The sequence below is a fragment of the Schistocerca cancellata genome, chromosome 1 (genome assembly GCF_023864275.1).
Source record: "Schistocerca cancellata isolate TAMUIC-IGC-003103 chromosome 1, iqSchCanc2.1, whole genome shotgun sequence".
NCBI lineage: Eukaryota > Metazoa > Arthropoda > Insecta > Orthoptera > Acrididae > Schistocerca > Schistocerca cancellata.
This window is the reverse complement of record NC_064626.1, coordinates 764,243,654-764,265,922: the sequence shown is the minus strand read 5'-3', so window position 1 is coordinate 764,265,922 and position 22,269 is coordinate 764,243,654. Positions and strand designations below refer to the sequence as shown.

The window sequence follows — 22,269 nt, the reverse complement described above, 5'->3', positions numbered from 1 at the left end:
TCTGTTACTAAGCGTGTAGCAAATTGTTGCACACATATTTCTGTCACTGCGACAATTTTTAATCATAAACTGTTGTAAACATGGTAGTAATTACATTTTAACGCGAATTTTTTTATGCAAACACTGAAAATATAGAGCAAATACTTATAAAACATGATGTGTCACTGTATAAATGTAGATACTGATTTTTAGCTGCTGAACACTTGACGTAATTTCTATGTTTTCAAATAGTGTAAATATTCTACATGACTCAGGGGTTGACGTGTTTGTGTGATTGGACATTACGTCAGTTAAATTGTAGCACATCATGTATCACTGAGTAGATTATGTCCGAAGGCCACAAATAGAATTTTAAAAAATCTTTGTGAAATGCATACGCTGTGAGTTGCTGAGTTACCAATTTCCGTGTTTACAAACTTACTACTTTCCCTTATTTAGCAAGGTACAGTAAATTTAACACAAACTAATATATAGGCTATTGTTTAGGATACATTTTCAAAGTTTAGGCACCGTCTCATTTTTTTCCACAGTCACTCGGCCTTTCTGAAGCTGCCTATTAAAAAAGTTATATAACGTTACGCTGGCATCAGCATCATGTTTTGCAGATTTCGATGTTGCTAATGAAGCAATGCAGGGACAGCGTAATAGGAAATTCAGGTGTGTATATTGTTAAAAATAACATCAATGTCAATTTTGTTGCACATTGTATGTATAAGTCTCTAACTCGGATTGAAACTTGTACAGAAGAGCTACTACCTGTTGCACCATGTAACCTGTTTCGAATAATCTTTTTCATACAAATATTTTCGTGAATCAGTCAGAAAAATAAAAATAAATAAAAATAGGTAGGTAGAAATTGATACTCCGAAAATGATCACTGAAAGCGCGAATTACTTGTCTTTTATGTAGTCACCACGTGCACGCGTTCAGACAGAGCGGCAAATATATATCTACGTAACGTAAAGCAAATATTTGCAGTAAAGGAATATTGGCCTTCTATGATTCTGTACGTCCGCTGCAAGAAGCCGTGTGATCCGCATTCCTGTTTACTACATATAATAATTGATAAAAGAAGGTTAGATACTACTGTAATAGAGAAATAGAAATATTGAAACATTCGTTAATCTCCATAACGATAGCAGTAGCATGGAAAAATTTGTGTCGAATCCAATACATACTTTTCTTGTTGGGGTTTTTATTATGAAAGTAAATACAGTGCCATGTGTCATATGTGTCATAATCGGTACGTAGCACACAGTGCACACAAGACATCGTCAGGGCTAAACTATTCGTACTTGTACGTACTGAAAACATTGAAATGACTACCCTTGACTCTATAGGCATACATTTGTAAACGAGATCCAACGGAAGGATGGAATAGCTTAGTGAAGGTAGGATATATCCATTCAAACAGTGTTTCCGTAGTATTCTGCCGCGAAATTGCGGTACTGTCTACCAACTGGGAACTGTGTGACTTGATAATAGATCACAAATTTAAAGAAACATAAGAACTAAAAAGATCGAAAAATATAAGGTATTCAAAAGAGATTAGATTTATTATTTTATTCTGGGATTTTTCGCTGCAGGAGATTTGTCTTCTGTCTACGTAAAGTTTGTGGCTATTCAGATTTTTTGAAGCCAGTACTTACCATTAATTTTAGATACTGACGTTTGTTGAAAAGTTTTTCTTTTCCCGTTGTTTGGGATTTCTCACATTCGCTGCTCCTCCCACTATTCGGTTTATTTTTGCCGTTAGTTTTCTACGCTGTAAACAGTAATTACTGAAATGAGTTACCATCGTTAAGACTTGGTACTTGTTGTAAATATCACGTCCATCAGAAAACAAGCTTTCGTTCCCCATATTCAAGAGTATTCTAAAATTAAGGAATTGTTTATTTCATCTCCGAAGTTCTTTAGTCTATTCCACAATTGTGAGAGCAGTCATTGAGCCAAAACGACTATGACAGTACAAAAATTCAAGAAGAACCTTTGAAAACACCTGCCACGCATTGTTTGTGTTGTATAAGTAATAAATAAAACCCCAAAGAGGCTGTTTCGCCAGTTTATTGAGAATAAAACCGGATGAAACTAGGGGAAGAAATCTGAATTGCTAATCACGTCGTGTGTTGAGCCTGGTAAATGGACGAGCGGAGCTTATTGCCTTTCGAATCGTGCGATAATTTCTTAAGTTTCACAACAAGAAATTCGTGTTTCGTTTATGTTCATATAGTAGTTCTACATTGGATTAAAAAAAACACAGTATGGGACTTCATTAATGGTGAGAAAACGGAAATGATTGTTCTCGCTCATAATATTAGAGTCTATCATGAGTCTCCGATTACGAAAATTTCTTGAAGATGTGGAATAATGTGATGAACAGGTGCAGTGCGCCAGAAATTTGCTGATGGGATTTTAAGGAAGTCTAAGAGATCTTGCCACTTAATAGCCGAAGACGCAACGAAAATGTGTCATAACATGAACGTGTTTGTTTCAGTGCTATTATATAGGACCTATTCTTGTATAATTACAATTGACTCTACATCTGACTGGCGTGGCATTAATTAGGACTATAAGCATATGTACTAAATTATTTAATAACAATAAATTGTCTGTGATCTAAGAGCTCAGAGAAACATACACCAGCAATATCAAAATTAAAGAAAACATTCAGTACATGAATTGCCATGTAATCATTCCACTTCGAATTTCATATATCTCACAAAGCAGTTCATTTGCTGATCACCGTATCTAACCTTTCGATTAATATTTAGTCATATAATGGTATTTTAACGCCTATATTAACGGACATGTAGCTGATTATATCTACGACCTATCTAACTGGTATTTAGACAAATCACAGGCAACAGATTCCTGAGAAAACTGCAGAAAAATTGTCTTGAGTTTTCTTGAGGAGTCCTCGCAGTAACTATGCTGCCGTGAAAACGGTAGTTAAAGTGTTCAAGTGTGTGTTGCAGTATGTGGTGATTAAACGCGCCTTTAGTGTGAGCATCCTATATAAATGAAGACAAATGAGACAACTATGATGTAGAAACATTTGTCTTGGAGGCATAATAATGAAATATGTTAACGTAGAATGCAAAACATGTCTGTTCTGATACTCATGCCCTGGAATCTGGCAAAATGGAGGATTCCTAAAGGATTTGTGGAGAAATATAGAAACGAGCGATGGAACGCTGACCCTACTACTTATCTTAGAATGAAGGTTAACTAAAGGCAAACCTACCCTTGTAGCATTTGTAGATCTACAGAATGCTATTGACAATGTAGTCTGGAATTGACTCAACGACATTCTGAAGATAGCAGGGATAAAATGCAGGAAACGAAAGGGTACAGCAGTCATGGACTGTGAGGCTGGTCCCGGCGGAGGTTCGAGTCCTCCCTCGGGGTTGGCTATGTGTGATTGTCCTTAGGTAAATTTAGGTTAAGTAGTGTGTAAGCTTACGGACTGATGACCTTAGCAGTTAAGTCCCATAAGACTTCACACACATTTGAATTTTTTTGGGAGGGTACTTGCCGGCCGATGTTGCCGAGCGGTTCTAGGTGCTTCAGTATAGAACCGCGCTGTTGCTACGGTCGCAGGTTCGAATCCTGCCTCGGGCATGGATGTGTGTGATGTCCTTAGGTTAGTTAGGTTTAAGTAGTTCTAAGTTCTAGGGGACTGATGACCACAGATGTTAAGTCCCATAGTGCTCAGAGCCATTTGAACCAACTAAGCAAGCAGTAAAGCAAACAGGGAAGAAATCTGGGAAGGGAATTAAAATTCAGGGAGAAGGTTAAAAGCTTTTAAATTTACCGATGACATTGTAATTCTGTCCCAAACAGTCTGTGGTTCAATACTAGTCCGGCATAATAAATTTAAAACAGATCCTACTCAGCCCATAAAAATTTCCTTTGTATCTCATAAATTTTTATGATCTGTGGAAGCCAGGGATTAGGATGCAGAACAGTGTAGAGAGATAATAACAACTACTCGCGTCTGAAGCTGTTTATCGTCGCGATATCACACGGAGTGACGGAAGCGGCGGCCGGCGATGCTGGTTTCCCGGAACCGGGCGTCGGAGATGGCAGCTGCGGCTATTCGCGTGGCGCGGGCGCTGTCTCCGAAGTTCGACCTGGCACTTTGGGTGTCAGCCGCGGCTTCGTTTCCGACGTGACTGCAGGCTTCGAACGGTGTAATTAGCCGCTGCGCGTAATTGTCATCGTTTAGGCTGTCTGCGGCCCGACGCACTTTTTGCCGCTCGACCCGGCCGCTGGCCAGACTCGCGTGCTGCCGCTGCCACACAAACAGCTGCCCCCTCGTCTGTCCCACCACTGCGATCGGCTGTCCCTCAAGCAGCAGGTCGTAGTCCCTGTCAACACCCAAGATATTACAGACAGGACGTTCGGAAATTACGGTTACAAAGTTCTAAGACTTGTAGAGGTACACAATATGTACAGGGTGTATAAAAAAACTCATCCGCTTTTCACGTCTATATTCCTGAAGCTAATAAACATATACAACGAATTTCATTTTTTGATGAACTGGAAACTCAAAAAGCTTTTTTTTTTCATACCTTTTGACAGGTGTTCAATATGCCCCCTTGAGATGCATGGCATATGTCAATGCGGTATTCAAATTGTTCCCACATTGCTGCGAGCAGCCGGCCAGGGTGGCCGAGTGGTTCTAGGCGCTTCAGTCTGGAACCGCGCGACCGCTACGGTCGCAGGTCGAGTCCTGCCTCGGGTATGCATGTGTGTGATGTCCTTAGGTTAGTTAGGTTTAAGTAATTCTAAGTTCTAGCGGACTGATGACCTCAGATGTTAAGTCCCCTAGTGCTCAGAGCCATTTTGCAGCGAGAATGTCTTGAGCTGCCGCTTCCACAGCTGCTGTTATGCGATGTCTCAGTTCATTCATTGTTGTTGGTAACGAAGGCACATAAACAGAGTCTATTATAAACCCCCACAAGAAGTAATCACATACAGTCAGGTCCGGTGACCTTGGAGGCCAGTAATGTAAGGATGAAGCGTTTGGTCCATCGTTCAGTAATCCATTGATTTACAAATTCCCACACTTTCACATGCCAGTGTAGCGGTGCCCATCCTGTTGGTAAATGAAGTCGTTCGAATCAGTCTCCAAGTGTGGGAAAAGAAAGTTCTCAAGCATATCGAGATATGTGCTTCCTGTAACACCTTTTCCCGTGAAACTGCAGAAAACACTTTAAATTTTGGAGAGTCCCTCTCATGTTGTACAACTTCATGTGTTTGTTCCGTATCCCATATTCTCACATTATGAGAGTTCACCTCTCCATTTAAATGGAATGTTGCATCGTCACTAAACACTAAGCGTGGAAGAAAACTGTCATCCTCCATCTTGCCAAGAAATTACAGAACTCCACACGTTGTTGTTTGTCACTTTCACGGATAGCTTGCAATGGCTGAATTTTGTATGGTTTTATGTGTAAATGTCAACGCAACACGCGCCAGAGGGGCATCGGGGGCATGTTGAGCTGTCGAGCTGCATGGCGAACGGATTTCTGCGGACTCGTTGTGAAACTATGGTGGATGCGTTCAACGTCTGTGTCAGACACACGGGCACAGCCCGGCGATTTGCCTTTACACAAACAACCTGTTTCTCGGAATTGTTCATGCCATCATCTAATGCTCTGTGCTGTAGGAGGATCCACACCATACCTAGTACGAAAGTCAATTATTACTGACCCGCACTGTGCAAAACGTAGAACACAAAACGCTTTCTGTTGTCCCGACACCATTTTTACTGGATCTGTGGCGGGCGAATACTGTTGCTACCGAGCGGGAACCATGTAAAACTCGAGAGTTTGCTCTTTCCAAGACCTCGTTATTAACGCACAAAGTCTTTACTGGCCGAAAGTTTTCTTCGTGACAGTCGTTGTAATACTATTACATACCATGCTGGATTTTCTAGTTTGATTAACAAAATACACCCCGTATTTTGAATAGGAACCCATGTTCCGAAACGTACAGCTTCAGTTCTATAATGGTTTCAGTTCAGATGTTTAACTCATCCACGTCTGCATGAAGAACTGGATTAGGCATGACGCAGTACAATTATTAGGTTACAGTTTGAAAGGACAGATAACGAAACATCCATTTACCACTTAAGCACATTTGTTTGTATTACCATTTTGTTCACATTACTCCAAAACAAAAAAGAGCCCAGCATACTGTACGCACAGAACAGTACCGATGCATTACAACAGGGGCTCGATGCAGCGAGCACCAACGTTGTTACAGACATTGTACCTACAAAGCATGTTTCGGTACACGCTCTCCATCCCACATGACATTATGTGACCGTCTGACGCGGGGCCCACGAGAAAAACAAGCCGTGGCGCGTACCTCACGGAGGTAGGCCGAGCCAGCTCGCTCCCTCAACTCGGCAGACGAACTGCGTTGCTACATCTTTTAACTCGCAACTGCGTGTGTATGTACAAACGAGAATTCATCCTCTACTGGAATCCATTATTATGGATTCTTACAGTTATTAGTGCTACAATGATTGGCAGTCCATAGGCCTACTACAGCTGTACTAGGGTACAAAAAAATTAAAATCATGCAAAAATTATTATTTGTTGCACAAGGCGTGTATGAAATGAGGGCTGATACGCAGAAGAGACTAAATCCAGTAAACAAATCATTATACCACGTATGTCGAGAATTGATCTTAAATTTTTTTGTACGATTAGTGATCAGTAGGACTTCATAATAGCAGATTCCAGTGGAAGATGCAATTCTCGTTAGTACGTACACACCAGTTGCAAGTTAAGAGATTTAGACTCGCATTTTGTTTGCTGAGTCGAGCGAGCGAGCTAGCTCAGGCCAACCTTCGTGACGTACGGACCGCGACCTGTCTTTCTCGTGGGCCTCGGCCTTACGTAATACACGTCATCCTCTCTAACCTATTGCATTCCAGGACAAATAGTTCTGAGACTTTTAACATGAAACTAAAAAATGTGCTGCATATTCTTTCGTGTTTGTTGTTACTCAATGGACTCTCCTTCCCGCGGAAAACAAATCATATCCTGTGGAGTACAGCCGCATACGATTATTGGAGCACGTTCATGCTGCAGTCTCGCGGCTCGCACGTCGCCTTGCCGGCTTATAACGTTTTGCACTACAGCTTCTGGGTTCCGCGCCAGGCAAGGACACCCCGAACGCTGGGTTAAATAACAAAGTACTTTACTAGGCATGACCCTGTTAGAGGTGGTATTCCGTTTCCTATCTCCGACGTTTCAATTGACTTCGCGGCTTAGAAGGAGACCTACAGTTTAATGTGGTTTCCGAATCACAGTGCATTCATTAACAAACATTTCCAGCGATAAAAGAGGTGAAAGTGACAGACAAAAATCATAAACTGACGGGGTATCGAAACCGAGACCTTTAGATCATTTTTGTGACATTTTACCACTGAACCAGTGAGCCACAAACGACTGCATTAATGTAATGTAGCAAACGAAGAACATAACGTCAAATTAGCTGTATATGTAGTTCAGAAGAAAAACGTACAGCAGGGAAACAGTCTAACTTCAAATTGCACACAATACAGTTAGCAACAATAATGAAATAATAAATGGCAGCCGGCCGGAGTGGCCGAGCGGTTCTAGGCGTTACAGTCTGAACCGCGTGACCGCTACGGTCGCAGGTTCGAATCCTGCCTCGGGCATGGATGTGTGTGATTTCCTTAGGTTAGTTGGGTTTAAGTAGGTCTAAGTTCTAGGGGACTGATGACCTCAGAAGTTAAGTCCCATAGTGCTCAGAGCAATTTGAACTATTTTAGCCAATAAATGGCAAATCTGGGCACACACTAAGCACCATCTGTTTCTTGCTGCTTCTGAACTGTTTGCCCGCCTATGTTGTTTCGCCATCGAACACAAAGCAACTTCACACGTACTAATGACAATAGCACACGAGTAATAATGACGGTACAGTATCTAACGAGATCTGAAAGAATATATGTTAAGCATTCAATATGGTAAAACGTGCCTCACTTCATTCACGCTAGAATAACTAATAGGTAAATAGGACCCCTTTCCAGTTCCACCACATCTGGTGTAGATGCACTGCACCCGACCAATTGTTGAGCATGCTGCGCCGTCAGTTTGTCTACATTAGGTTTGAACTCAACGATGAACAAAATATAGCGTGGCACTTCAAGGGAGATATTCTTCAGCGTTTGTACCGCCAAGTCATTGCGTTCTATGACCCATGTTTTGGCAACGACTTTCCTTTGTATCGTCTGCAGTTCCGTATGTTCTCTCCTGCGCATACATTAAATGTGTTTATAGTGTGTTTTTAAGGCGTGTAACGGAACTAATGGAGGCTTGTTCAAATGTGAGCGGAAAACAGCCTAAAAACACGTTCAGTTTGGTCGCTGTACCTGAAAAGGGCGCGTGTGGCTCAGTTCAGCACTTTCAGAAAGATTCGTCCGATTTTTCAAGGCTATCTTCTACATGATTGAATACAGGAACGTGATAAGATTTTTAATCTGTGCATAGAAATACAATCTTTTCATTTTAAAAAGAACGATTTGACTTTACAAGGGCGCATCCTTTACATGCTTCCACCAACAACCTCGTGCTACTTCTCACAAGGGCGTGCTGAAAAGTAATGCCTACGAATTTTTATGTGAAAACTCTGAAGGATTTTTAAATAAAACAAACATCATTAACATTCTACATGTTTATTCTTTATATTTACTTATTCGCAGCTCTCTGCCGATAGAGGGCTCCGAATTGTAGCGTGTAACATGGCGGTATGTAATGTAGTTGTGTCGGCTCGCCAGGAACAGCGTTCTGTGGTCGACCTTCGAATTCTCTGTCGTCGATCATCCTCCATACAGTCCCGACTCCGCCCGATCCGATTTTCATTTGTTCCCACAACTTAAAGAACACCACCGAGGACTTCACTTTAATAGTGACGAAGCGGTACAAGCAACTGTGGCCCCGTAAAAAGAGTCAAAAGTTCTACAGTGACGGTATCAACGAACTGGTCTCTCGTTGAGAGAAATGTGTTCGCTACCAGCGTGACTGTGCTGAGAAATAAATACGTAGACACGAAGAATAAAGATGCAAAATGTTAATATTGTTTGTTTTATTTTAAAAGCTTTAAGATTTATCACATAAAAATTCGGACGCATTACTTTTCAGCACACCCTCACACAATTACATTTAAGATCAAAGTTTGTTTTTACCTCACACAAACGTTCAATGTGCTGTCCACCGGACGCACGTCGAACTTCCAGACGGTAGTCACACGTCGTCGCATTCTCTTGCGAGCATGTCTGGAGGCTGCTTCATCCAGTGTAGTTGCTGTGCAGCGTCGTAGTTCACTGAATATTTTTGGAATGACCTGGACATAAAAGAAGTCATCCACGAACCTCCATAAAAAAAGGTCACAAAAATCGCGTATTGTGAGGTCAGGCGAATGGCTGCTAATGATACAAACAGAGAACGCCCAATACTTTTTGTGGCTAGATGCAACAAATGGACCACTCCTGGCAACCATATCAGTTGACAATTTAAAGTTGACAATTGACATCACGGTGAACTACTGGCTTCGATGTGCAGTTTAAAATCCACCAAGAATTTATCTACATTCATGTAAAAGAAATAGTCATGTGGAATCGGATGAATCTTTTTTAAACAACAAGAAGATAAAACGCTAAGAGTAACCCCGTACTTGTAATAAAAATTGCCTTAGAAGTTCTTCACAGCACGTTGATTGAGAAACTTAACAAATTTTGTGCATTGGAGCCTAAGAAACTCTGCTAATGTGCTGATATATTGATTGTACTAGAAAGACAGCAACTAGCAACATGTGTTGGAAGAACATCGCATTTTCTCATATTAGGTGCCTGCTGAATTGTAAATATCCCAACAAGTGATAAGCGTAAGTTGTTTGTTGCTGCGAAGCGGTTTATCGCGTCTGCATTTACAACAAGCTCGCGCTTAAATGTGGCACCTTTGTCAAACACGAACAGCCTGCCAAGAAATATTAATACAAAATTCAGTGCATCTCTGGTCTAGAGTAGTTACAATTCGAACTTATGTCAAAATTTTTCGTAATGTTAGGTTAATGTAGAGTGCACGATCCACACGAAATATTCATACTGTATAGAAACAATCTGGAGACGCGCTGTAAATGATCTAAACAAGTCATCGTTGAAACGAATGAAGCTCTTCTAAAACATGCAACTGATTCAGTCCAGTACAATAAAAAATTTTCTTGCTTACGAACAAGCGATTTCAAAATTAATATCCCGAGTTCTACAGGATTCCAGCCACAATCATAATCAGGTACTGAAGAAGTTGGTAGTGGATTACGAGCTACTGGTTGCTAAAAGACTGAGTATCCATCTCTGTAAGCGAGTACCTTAATTGGTCCCGGTGCCGTGTCGACAGACCCTAAGGCAGCTGGTTGGATGGTACAATGAGTTTCGCTCGATTTCGGCAGAAGAGGGGTAGTGATGCACATTTCTTGATCATAGACCGTCGTTCCATATCCTGAAGTAAACTCCAAACTCACACCGAAATTCTCATGGAATGAGGACAAATAAATGGTCCATCCGTTTGATCTGGACGTTAAGCTTTCTCCTTGGTCTTACTTGAGAGGATCGGGCAACAGATGACACCCTCTACACTCCTCTACGCTAAACATTCATGAAAACACAAAAATATCACTAAACTGCCGAAACTTAGATCATAGTCAACCGCAGGTACATTCGTGAGGAAGGACGAAGCATCGTGGCTCATTATACCAGTATGTCTCGATAGCACCTATAAAGATAGACCAACACATTCAGGTTCGGATGAAAGATTGAGTTACACAATGTATATGCTTAATCATTTACTTGCCAGTGACACATAAAACGATGAACATCAAAATAAAAACTATTATAAATTGCTTCTTAACGGTCCATCGGTTCTTAGAAACGTGAAACACACAGGCGTATAATCGTAAGCCTGGATGTTTGTGCTATTTTACAGGAAAAGTGAAATATCAAGTACTGTGATACCTTTGACACTGGTTCAGTTTAGTTCGTAGTTACAATTTTCACACTTTGTCGGTGAATGGAAGCATTCGGCTATTTTATTACAATAACTGTCCAAACTATTGCTAAAATGTTCTTTAATCAGATGTATCCGCTGGATGAATCAAATTACCATCAGCATCAAAGATGTCTCCAGAAATAATGCCTGTTAATTTAATAATTGATAATTCAGGGATGGAATTTGGGAGTTGTTAGGTCATAAAGATGATTTAAAAGTAATGTATATTTCAGTCGCAAGGTATTTTCGATACAGAGATTAGTTGTGCCAAACTATCGTACCGTAACCAATGAAGAGGAGTTCATCGCCAGGAAGATATTTTCCTGACGGCACATTCCACACTACATTTTTTTTTTTAATTTTCTTGCTGACAGGTTTATATTTGCTGTAGTCCATGTATTTTATTTTTTTAGAGGTACAGAGTATAGTTCATGATAAGAGAGGATGTGAAGTGTTGCTTACTGTTACGGCAGTCACTGACAGGAACATATACTTGTTTTGTTCTTTCACACTTGTGCCTTCCTGTATTTTCCTTAGCAAAAATTAGAAATATATGTACGTAATTCAAACAAAAACTTACAATTCAAAAAAAATAAAAATAGCGGTGAACTCATTACATGATAAAAGAAAAAACTCTAGAAGAGAATATCATAAGTGGTCGTATGCTAATCATCATGTTGAAGCTTATATTTAAATAAATATGTACTAAGATGGATCTTGTTTCTATAACCTTGCTTTTTGCGAAATAAGAAAGCTTTACCTCTCTTCTGGTTACCTAAACACATTTCCTGATGTCTCATTGTGTTTAATTCTCATTTCAGTTCTGTAGAAGTAACAGATGATTTCAAATGACATCGAATTTTATTCTGTTTTGTTTTTGGACCAAACTACCTCATGCAGATGTAATATAATCAAATAACCATTTAATTGTATAGTATTTGCATATAAATTTCCAGTAAGAGTCACAAAAGATGGTTCATAGGCGCTGAACCATATCTGTGTATTACGGAAGACGGATTTTAAAAACCTACATTGGTGGTGGTGGGGGTGTCACGTGTTTTAACAGGACGGATGTACGTAATAAATACGGAACTAATCCAGTCTAACATCGACTAAGCATTTTATATTGTTCATTGATTGCTTTTAGCAGCACATATTAATCAAGTGATTTATGTAAACAGTGAATAAAGAAATAGCACTAAAACCTAACAAATAGGTTGTCCATTACTATTAATGGTATATATTGTTATATTATAATGGTCGAAAGGAGAATAATATTTTTACATATGGGCTGTGTACCCATATAATCTAATAAGTGAAATATACGTTTGAAGAATATTTGAACTTTCGGAAACACAAAATACTTTTACCTCTTTCTTTGTTGCTATTTCGAATGCCTTCTACGGAGAGCAGAATAAAATTGGCAACAAAAAATTACTCTTACCTTTCGATCTTTTCGATTATCCACGTGTCCTAAGTCAAAAAATATCTCCACCTGTTTCCGTCAGACTCACTTAGCAGTGTACTGCTCTTCATCGTTTACAATGCACCCCTCATTGTTGGGCTACCTAATGTTCTCCTTATTGCAGTAAACAAGTAAGTACAAACGAAAACAGTCCCAATATTAAGACTTTCCCCTTTCCTCTTTATCACTTCACGTCGAGTCCGTTTCCTTCCTCCATATTTTTCGATGGTAAGTTGCTGTTCCTTTGTAATTACTTTACTGTCTACCTAAGAGTTACCTAAGAGTCACATTTAGCGTCTTAAAAGCGTCAAAAAATGATTAGTTTGATTTATTTCTTTCATTTTATATCTTTTGTTGGAGAAATATCATAGGAATTATCACATCCTTGAGGGTGTTACCAGCTGATAATGGTACAACATTTAAAACAGTCAGCGAAGCCTGACGTTGTCAGGGAGGAAATGGCGATCTTAATGTAAATTATTTAAAAAATTATGTAAAAAATCAGGATAGCGGAACTCTTGCTGCTTCGCGTGAGAAGGTGCCATTCATCATCATCTATCACCACATCTCGAAGGATATTTTTGCTTATTGCAAAATTGCATGAAGAATAACATAGTAATTCCCACTAGTTAGGCTATCTGGCATTCTACTTCTCATGCATACCTATATTTTATTGATGATGTTTCGATCTCCGGTTGTCTTTGATAACTATTTCATTGTGATATTGCATTATGTATAAATTGAATACTACCTTCATTTTTATTCGTCATTACTATGTTCTTTTGCATCGACATTTCACATACGATACAATTAATTATTTGTTGTGTCAATCTTCGTGAATGCAAGCGCTTCCGCGCTACCTGTGTGCCTTGTTGGCTACTTAAGTTGGCCAGTAGGAGCCCTTGCATAATTCATTTACTTTTGACGTGTCTTGCCGGGAGGTTAGACTTATGGCACTTTACTTTTAATCTTCAACTTGTGTACGTTTTATAAAAATAATCGTTTTATACGCCATGCTGGATAACTCCTTTGTAAGTCAGGGTATGGTATTTTCTCTTATTTTATGACCGTTAATGACACAGCATTATTATCAAATCATAAGCGAGTATGTTTATACCTATGGAACAGCTGAAAATTCTTGTATTGTTGAATATTCTTTTCTCGCTAGGATACTTGCTGTCCAATTGCAAATCGAGGGCATGAGATGTAAGTTTTGCTAATGCAGCTGGCAATTTTCCTTCTTTATTATCGTCATCTTGCGAGATTATGATATGCTACTTACATTTTTTGCGCCATTCTGTACTTTAATGTTTTTTATCATGCGAAAATTATGTAGGATTTGTCTTCTACATAAGCCATGTTGTTAACTATATGAGACAGCTTCCTTACCTCGTAATTTTAATTTCATTCTCTTGTTACTTTTACAATTTTAAAATTTACTTGAATTTAGTTATAAGATTTTTAAGAATTTCTGGTTTCAAATTTTTTCTAGAGGTTTACAACCTAGCTCGCTCATGAAGTTTTTAGTTACGTACTGTTGTAGTTCTTTTGGCCAAAAATAAGAATTCATTTCACTGCATGATTACAGTCAATGATATTGTCTTTCAATGCATGTTCATCACTTTTTTATCATTTGGCCAGCATTTCATCTTAAAAGCAGTAACGTATCACTTATACACTACAGTTAAGTGGATCTGTTACATGTTCGCTTTCACTATTGCATTTGGCTCTGCCGATATAATTTATTCAGCTGTTATATATTGTTTTATATCCTACGCTACTGTGCAATAGTTTATTAGGCTACTTTTCTTCCACTTCTTTAGAGATCTGAGGGTGATAGAAGAAAACACCCGAAACTGGTCGTCGTATACTCATAACTGCGGTCTGAGCAGAAAAATATTTATACTTTTTTTTAATGAACTGTATCAGTCGTTTGTTACATAAAATGAAAGGTCCTAGGAGCTAAGGCAGGTTAAAACTGTTCTGGAAATAATCCTGCTCGATCTGCAGCAGTGCGATACAAACCGGTTTGGTGTTGATCGAGCAGATTCCACAAAGCCGTATAATTATCATGTGAAACTACCTCACGTAGCTGTCGAACAAGTAAATTACAGTTGTCGGATGTGAGACTACTTTATTGCTTTCTCATGTGTATGTGAGAAATCACAATATTAACTTTGTTCGTTAGCGACATTGCCAGGAAACTCGCTCCTGACACCTTTAGACATAACTGTAAATCTAGGAGTGTTAGCGATTTGTGGAGTGAGATTTAATATCTAATATTTCAGTAGCAATTAGAAAACGGCAAAAAAACTTTTGCACCGACACTTTTACTTCCGTAAACGCTCAGTCCATCTATAAATCAACTCATACTTGACTTAACCTCATGATCTTAGCCGATAGCTCTAAGCAGTAGTTACTGTTGACTGCACCTCACTTAAAACGTAACAACATTTCTCTGTTTAACGATTATCTTGTATAGCCATAGGTAGGTAGTATTACGATGAATTGTATTTTTTATTGATGGCCGCAGATAAAATGAATGTCAGAACATTAGTCTGAATAATAAGAAAGCATCCGAGAGCTTTGTACGATATTGGTAAAAATAATTATATAGGGATGGAAATACAAAAACAATATATATATACGGGGGTTGGATCTTTAATAGTGGCAACTATTTATTTACAGCCCGTACAAAATAGATACGTGCTTCAAACTTTTACTGACCTTCAAAGCAGTCACCATCACTGTGTATAACCCGTTGCCAGCGATGTGGAAGTCGTAGAATACTCTTAGCAGTGCAAGTTGTGTTGACAGTTCGAGCAGCGCGGTCTATTGTCTCTAAGCTGGTCGTAGGTTATGTTCCAAAAATGAACAGCATAGAGACAGAAATGATGACACTTTCTGCAGGACCTGACCATCATTTTGCAGGACAATGCTCAAGGACGTACAGGGCAAGCTGTTACTGATTTGTTTGACTGATGGGGCTACTAAGTGCTATACCACCTATTGCACTCCCCTGACTTAAGCCCTTGTGAGTTCAACTCGATTTCTAAACTGAAGGAAACACTTCACGGCATTCGCTTCAGAACTGCTGCAAATTCGTCGGGCAATATACCGCGCCGCTTGAACTGTCAACACAACTGGCACTGCTAAGAGTATATACGACTTCCACATCGCTGGCAACGGGTTATACACAATGCTGGTGACTACTTTGAAGGTCAGTAAAACTTTGAAAGACGTATCTGTTTTTTAAGAGCTGTAAATAAGTAGTTGCCACTATATAAATCAGTATCAGCACTTGCAACGATGACAAACTCGCAGCTTTCTTACGGTGTCTATATCTGTGTAAGTACCAACATCATTTATTCGCACATTGTTTTCCGCTCGTATGAACCAGAAAAAGCTGTTTCTTTTTTATTGTATTGGTCTGAATCACCGTTAACCTGTTCTCGTTGGCTACGTCTTTATATTCCAGCCAGACACTCATAGTTGCAGATTACTCCATTTTCTGAAGCTACATATCCAGGTCATCACGGCTGGCACCTGAATTACATCTGGACTCTGCAAGTACTATTCCTGAACGTGATACGAATGTTGAATGATTTCAGAAAATCACGTGTAGTTTGGTGTACACGTATTTACCATAAATAAACTCCAATCTACATAAAACCAACAGTTAGTATAATTTTGTCATAATGCTTACAGACTAATTTGCGTAAGAACCAAACATGAAGCTACCATCTTACGACGCCTACATAAGGCATCACTCATTTCCACAGAATCCCAACAGGATGTTACAAAAACTTGTTGCCTATTTACTCTGTACATAACGACTAACAACACAACTTTTCCTTGGTTAAAGAGTATCAGAAACTCATCACATCATATTGCACATCCTTCTTGAAATTTGAGATGTAAGCTTTACGTCTGTAAAAAAATACTCACGATTGCTGCTGGCAATTACAGATTTACACTAACAAGCGCAGTGGGAAATACTTAGGTTTTTAACGTTTATTTCTGTTTCTTCGCTTTGATGAGTATTGGTTTAGCAATTTTTCTGATTATTTTTGTCGCTATCCAGTTTTTCTATTCAGATTTTTTATTAATTTTAGACTTTTAATTTTTGGTGGTAACCTAATATTATTGGTATATGAATGAAAATTGCTTTTGTGATAAATCTTTGGCAACAGTGGTTTAGTAATAAGAAGGGTGTAAAACCAGGTAGCTGAATCAAACTGATAGTATTCATATTCATAACAATACTATAAAAATATGTACTTAGTATTAATTAATGAAATATGCTTACCATTTCGGTATCAAGTTAACATACCTGAAAATACTAATTGGATACGTAATTTTGTCACTTAAAGACGTGCTTGGAGACCGTGGCTGTCATAGGAAATAAAATGTTGATGGTGTACAGCAACCAGCCACAAATAAGTTTCAGGTTATTTTATTTAAAAAGTATCGTTACCGGTTTCAAATCCATACAATTCATCTTAAAATGCTTTTCATGCTTCCGTCAAAAACTGCATTTGTTTTCATAAGTTGTAAGTCAAAAATGCAGTGCACGTTTGAATTTCGTCATGTGACCAATCGAATGTGTTTCATAATGCAAATGACGTATGTAATGGTGAAAATACAAACATCTTTGCGAATATAATTTGCCGGAAATGAAATGAAATTAAATGTGCGTGTGGCTGGAGCCCCCGTCCGGTAGGCCGGTCGCCTGGTGCAAGTCTTTTTTAGTTGGCACCACTTCAACGACTTTCTTGTCGATTAATATGAAATGGCTAATGATGAAGACAACACAACACCCAGCCCTCGAGCGAAGGAAACCTCCAACGCTGCCGGGAATCGGATATGGGCGCTCGCAAGGCATTCCGCCGCGTTGACTGCTCAGGTATGGAGGCGGATATTCATCGAAAGAAAACTCCAAAAACAAATTCTCCAGACGGACATTTGACGTAAGGTTCGTTCCGACACAAATCTGTAGCGCAACTATCTTTGTTACAGTTTTATAGCTGTGAACTATTGTTTTATCCTAGGACAACTCACCAGTATACCATTGTATCATATGTTTTGATGAAAGCATGAAAAAGTCTGATGAACTGTATAAATTCGAAACCGGTAACGATATTTTTGAATAAAGTTAACTAAACCAATTTGTGTCTGGTTGCTGTATAAATTCGAAACCGGTAATGATATTTTTGAATAAAGTAAACTAAACCAATTTGTGTCTGGTTGCTGAACGCCATCAACAATTTATTACTACAAGTTGTGTAGGTTAATTGTCGTCTTAATTGGATACCTAGCAGTACTTTAAGATACAACATATTTTGTACTGTTTCTATTGAATTTACAACCTCAAATTCACCGAATCATGTCAAACATGGAAATTATATAAACTTTCCTACTCTTGTATTAATTTCTGTGGACGCCAATGAAACTAACGATGTTTTATGATACATATGAAAGGGTAATGAGATGGTGTCCACCTATTTGTTTTTATCTTATAGATTTACAGTGAATCTATATTTTAGCTATATAGAACACTGCTTGTAGTGGTTATACAAAATGTCATCTCCTAACACCTGTATACCACTCGCTTAAGACAGATTTGTGAGTTGTAGCATCTGTGCCCCTTAATTTTACCTGAGCTCAACCTTATGGAGAACCAGCTGTTATTTTACATGTTGTGTCCGCTCACACCTGAACCATACTTAAACGAAATAATTAAAAATCATACTTCGTTATTACTAGGAAGTTTATTTAAAACATCAGGTTTTCGTGATATGCATGGATTATGAATAAGACTTTCGTACAAGAACTCCAGATTCCCGTAATTTTATTATTATACCCATAGTGAAACTTGGCAGAGCTTATCGCCACAGTATCCTGTCCTATGTCTGACCTGCATACGTCTAAACAATAGCTCCTGTTTACGTTAGCTACCACGACAAATTTTTGGCAAGTATTAGTAAACTGCCCTCTATGCTATATCTGATTGCTCTCTTGTCATCTTGAAGCTAATGTCTTGAAGGCTGAGGAGAATGAATCGAGTCTGTCAGTCAAGCACTAAATCTGTACCATGTATGGTGTTTGTTAACGTTGTACGGTGTGCGACAATGTAGAAAGATTAACCAAGGTAAAGCAGGGACACGGTCACCTAACACAACATAAACCTGAGCTATCACTATCTGGCACTTCACCTGAAACTGAATATCATTATCCGTTAGATGTTGTAGTACTATGTTAAGCATATTTTATATTTCTGAATTCTGATCTCTTATCAGCTTAGACATACCTTAAGCAAAAACAGATGTTTGATATACTATTTAAGTGTTTAACAGGTCCCCGACGTTGATTAGAATAATAGCGGAACAAAAACTGTATTTATGAACTCCGTATCAGATGCTTCATTATTTATATTTTCCCTTAGGCTTGTAGCGCAGTATGTTGCGAGAATATTCTTTTTATCATTAACGACGTATTTGAACTCTGAATCTAGTGTTTACATGTTGAATGGTAGCGTCAACAGCCTAGTGAACTCTAAGAAAAATTTCAATAGCTTGCATTGAAAATTAACGTCATAATGAGATGTTTCTGGAAACGTATAAGGGTATACAACCGACTTGAAGCGTAAAGATAAAGAATGCTACTGCCACCGAGGATATAACACGAAGTAATTTGGGTATCGTTATTTCCGTTGTAATACTGAAGTAGTGGATCCGACTGCAATTTGTAGTCATTAGTGTGACAATTGGTACGCTGCTGGTCCTCTATCAGCACGAAGAACGGACAGACACAAAGCGTCACAAAGACAGTGTGGGAAAGTGGTTGTAGTGAATTACTGTAATTACGCAGCGCGTTGTAGGAAGACATGAAACCTGCAGTGACAAAGTTTGGTCTAATTTTATTTGGAATGCTATTCTTATCGCGTTTAGCCACGAGGAGTGCAGGAATGTCTCCCAATCACCAGTGACGTTGTCGTCAAACCGGTCTTCCGCTGCCGTCCGTTAGAAACCGCCAATCGACCAGAAAGCTGCTCTTCCGTGCTCCACACCTGGTGCAAAATTTATCACACTGCCTGTTTGTGTACATGGCTGGTCAGCCATTTGGCTAAAGCGATTACAGCGGGTTTCACTTAGTGTACAATGTAAAGAACCATTTTTAGATTTACTGTGGTATTACCATATTACCAACAATTTATCTTGCGACGAAAAAGTGTAGTCAGTATGACTGAAACGCAACGATTGGAGCCGTTAAACACCTACAGTCGTAAATGTCCTAGATTCTTCCAAAGCATGTTTTAAAGAGATCAAAATACGAGTATTAAAATTATTTAGAAGGTGACAAGTATACAGGAAACAAGAATTTTTTGGGTAATCTGTATTGCGAGGAGTCTACGATAACTGATAAACTGTCGACAAAGTGCCCATTGCTAGAGGCTGCATCAAAGAGAAATTTGATTGATGCAGCATTTATTAACTATCATTGCATGTCCGTCAACGATCCTACATGGTTTAGCTCTAATTGCAATTCTTTGCAATGTAAGATCCCCGTTAAACATCCTCGCAATGCGTTAATCCAACAATCGGCTGTAAATGAGCTGCTAGGGAGTTATCTGGTAATTATTCTCGGACTATGTACCTTTATACAGGGAGATAGCATCATGAGAAAATAGTTGTGAAATGCCAGAGGACTTGCACGTCACCAAATACCGTCCGCTGATCCTCAATTTAACAAGACGTAAATAGGAGACGGAATCACTTAATCAAACCACATCAAATCAGCCATTGGAATAAACTGCAACTGCCAAGTACATACGTCTGTGTAGCCATTCGGAACATTTAAGGTACAACGAGCATATAAATATAGGTGCGTAAAGATATACGACTAATAGATTCATTGGCAAAATCCCACGAATGTGCAAGCCATTCATTAATGTAGCAACTTGTGCCCTTGCTACTCGCAACTAGACAGCGTACGGGCCGATTTGCGAAAGAGGAGGTAAAGGGCCACGTGGTTAGCACACTATTAATTAGTTACATTGTTTCTTGTAATAGGGAAGTGCTTTGCCTCTGCTCATGTGTTTCTACTCAGGTACCGTCCCGGTGACCTCATCATGGCCGAAGAGTTTGTAAGGAGTATTTACAAACATCGTGTACAAATAGTCCTGTGCCCCTCTCACGAGTCACGTAAACATTGTGGTTGACGACAGTTCAGTGTCTGTATAGGACTTAAACACAAGAGAACATTTTATGGGAGACCCATTTCGTTATGTTACCCAGAGCACAGATATTTATTAATCATGCACAAATTAACATGTGTTTATGTTCAAAAAAACACAAGTGACTACTGGGAAAAATACTTAAACATTTCTTTTTTTAGTTCTACAGCTATCATGACTGATTTCAAATATATGTATCCGTCACAAGTTGCAACTTTTTCTTATGAAAGGGTAACATTGTTGTAAGGCAATATTTTTTATAGTTCTTATGCGTTTGGTATGAATAAATATAACTCTTCACGTTTCGCGACAGACTTAACAGACACAATTCATTTGACCCTTTCCAGCCTAAATTTTATGTTGCATTAAAAAAAAATTGAAATTTTATTTTTGACTTGTAAAATCTTCTAACAGTACATTTAACATGATTTCAATTTTTTTTAATTAGTGCAATTTTTAATAACGGGCTAGACGGACCCAATACTCTTTATCCTCTTGGTGCTTCCCTCTAGTGATCCAGGACACACACTAGAATGCAGTGTTGCCATGTGGAAGCAGTGGGCTTGTGCAACCAGTGGGCTTTCGTAGATATTGCAGAAATATCTAAAACCTTTACTGCCTCCAAATGGATCCACTGGGCTGGAAAGGGTTAGAAACTGACCTGTGCATGAATAGAGTATTTATGTGATGTGTTTCAACGGCATTAATGTTTTCTATTGCACTAAAGAAGCACTCAAGAATAAGAAAATGGTACATAAATTGAAAGCGAGATAGAAAATACGATTTTAAATCAATTCTGCTGCTGAGAAATGTGCGCTTGCAGGCCATTGAACAGTGTAATATGCTGTATAGGAATTTTTATTTGCGTAACTTTCACTTGCAAGCGACAAGTGAAACAGTACTCGGGCATGGATGTGTGTGATGTCCTTAGGTTAGTTAGGCTTAAGTAGTTCTAAGTTCTAAGGGACTGATGACCTCAGAAGTTAAGTCCCATAGTGCTCAGAGCCATTTGAACCATTTTTGAACTGATTGTGAGTGTTGTTCCCGTCATACAAACATGAAAGAAATTATTTTTATGAGTTATCACGCTGGCGTCAAAGTTGATCAGCTTGCACCCCTCCCAACCTCCCGTCACAGACCGTTCAACACAGAACAAAGGACGAAACTAAGTAATTCCTCTCTGTTTCAAAATCCCGGTGGTACATAAAGAGCAACTGAGAAAAACTGGGAATTTTTTCAAAATAGGAAGTTTTATATTCTCAGAATGAGATACTCGTTTGCTGTAAATTATAAAAGGAGTGTAGCTAATGTCACTGACTGATCAATAACCAGACTAACATCATTGGTAGTGATACTGTGGCGCACAGAAACAGTAATTATTATCTTTGCAAATATATCCCTTCTGTCTTTTCACAAGCATAAAGCTTATTTTTCCAGTCCCAGATTTATTGTTGGGCACAGATCTCCCAGACATGTAAACG

The 22,269-nt window shown here is 38.9% G+C and overlaps 1 long non-coding RNA gene across 1 annotated transcript in view; it reads left to right on the top strand.

Moving 5' to 3' along the window:
• Positions 1-22,269, top strand: part of LOC126162236 (uncharacterized) — a 445,390-nt gene that overhangs the window by 352,639 nt on the left and 70,482 nt on the right. The gene's annotated exons all lie outside the window — the stretch shown is intronic.